This window comes from Ixodes scapularis, unplaced genomic scaffold, assembly GCF_016920785.2.
Source record: "Ixodes scapularis isolate PalLabHiFi unplaced genomic scaffold, ASM1692078v2 PGA_scaffold6__148_contigs__length_123643588, whole genome shotgun sequence".
NCBI classification, from domain to species: domain Eukaryota; kingdom Metazoa; phylum Arthropoda; class Arachnida; order Ixodida; family Ixodidae; genus Ixodes; species Ixodes scapularis.
Window position 1 is genome coordinate 61301451 of NW_024609881.1, and position 2051 is coordinate 61303501.

The 2051-nt window shown below is 51.1% G+C and overlaps 1 pseudogene; it reads left to right on the top strand.

The window, feature by feature from the left end:
* The first annotated feature begins 312 nt into the window (after positions 1-312).
* LOC115310123 lies at positions 313-475 on the top strand (annotated as a pseudogene).
* Positions 476-2051: the final 1576 nt, after the last annotated feature.

Genomic DNA, 2051 nt, shown 5'->3' on the forward strand with positions numbered 1-2051 from the left:
CGGTGTTTCCAGCTACATCATTTGTGGGGAGCGCGGGATCGGCTGCTGCTTTAACGGGGTTGCGGTGGCGTCGGGGCGCCGGGCCTTGGTCGGCCCTTGTTGGGGGGTGGTGGGTGGGCCTTGGGGCAGCCTGCCCTGGGGTTTGCCCGCTGACCTTCGGTTGGGGCCGGGCAGGGGTCGGCGTCCTGGTGGTGCTGGGGCCCCTGCGGTCGGGCTGGGCCCTAGTTTGGTATAAACTGTTTTCTGTAATTTGTCCTTGTCTCTGCCATTTGTATATATTTGCGCCTTGTACTTTGTGCTTCTCGTAAATAAACCACTCTTTCCAGTGTCTGTTCTTATCAGCTTAATATCTGATATGGGCCTAATTGGTCCAAGATATTAAACTTATTTTTGCACGCGGTGTTCCTCCGAAGCTTGCTTCGAGGACTCCAGGGTGGCCCGGTATTGCACTACCTCCGGGAGTGGCCCGTCCCCTCTGGGGGAAAATAATAAAATACAAAATCAGGTCATATCTTGAGTATCGCTCGCTAGGACTGCGCTCCACCAGGAGAAGTCCAGTCCCCAGGACATACACGTAAAGTCCCTCGATGCTTTTTCAACGAAAAAATATCCAAGGACGTTACAAACACGAACTCAACTCTGTGACGTCACGGCGCGGTGGTGGCGCGTCGGTCGCACTTTCGGTCTGGGGCTGCGGGCAAAAGTGCCCATTCCATACGTGTATTCCTGCGTTTTTTTGAAAGGAACCAGACGAAAATCTGCCTTCGCGTCAAAATGCCGCGACTAGGGCCGTACCAAAAGTGTCGAGAAAGGTTTGAAGGTCAGTTTTCACGTGCTCGGTTCGTCCGAGAATCTGGATATGTGCCGTGAAAAGGGAAAAGCAGACGCCGTCGGACAGCGAATGCTTGGGCTCGAAGCACTTTGGTTTGATTTCACGGATACTTGTAGTCATCAGATTTATTTGTTTTGCTCCAAAAATGAACGCCGGAAAACCGTCAAGTTATGCGGACCACCCGCGGACTACGTTCAGTGCGTCTTCAAGTTCAAACGGCCGCCTGATCGTTCGAACTGTCGTCTGCTCTTTCAAACGTTTCTGATTGTCGTCTGCTCACTTAGACGACGCCGGCCTGTAGACCAAATGTTGGCCCGGTACATGCGACAAGAAGTAAGTGTAGGCCTCAAAAGACTTACATTTGAAGGTTGGTAAGCAGGCTCGATGTAAACAGTAGATACAAGGAGATGTTGATCATTGTTACCAGTGACCGCCATGACCGACTTGTTATCCCTAATTCAGTTGGTCCGATTCTGCTTGCGATTTTCAATATCGACGTTGACCATCTCAGCTACAGTTCACGCTTTTCCAGCCCGAGCGGCGTCGCGACTGAACATTGCGAGCGAAATTGCATCATGCGAATCAGGGGGGCTAAGTTGCACGTTTTGGACTCCCAGGAGACTAGGGAGAAGGAAGTGACGTAGGTGTGAATGGACGTATCTTACCAGCACCACGCAACGCGTCATCAGCGACTCCACCAATCAACATCCAAAGAGCGTTGTTGACGTCACTTCCTTCTCCCTAGTCTCCTGGGAGTCCAAAACGTGCAACATAGCCCCCCGGGCTTTAGCGTACATACTGCGGCGTCCACGCGGAATGAATCGCCACATGTCACATTATTCACGCGAAGTTTTGTGGTGTAACGAGCCTCGGTAATTTCGCTGACGCCGCTCAAATAGTCAGACATCGCCAGATAGAACTAGCTGGGTGGTAGTAAGATTATGGCCTAGAATATTGTTCTTTGTTCGTTCGAATATATCGAGAAGGGTATGATATTAAGCTACGAGGTACTCGTAATTGTGGGAAGCTTATTGTAGGTGGGGCAAAAGGGGCTGCATACAGCAGTATCGCTTCTCGGCCTTTTGGCTAAGATCAAGTGTAGATCAGTAAGATCAACCTAAGATCAAAATATGCTGCATACAGCAGCATCGCTTCTCGGCCCTTTACGGCTCTGATCGAATTGTAGTACCTGCCTCCTGGACCTGCCTCCTGGACCTGC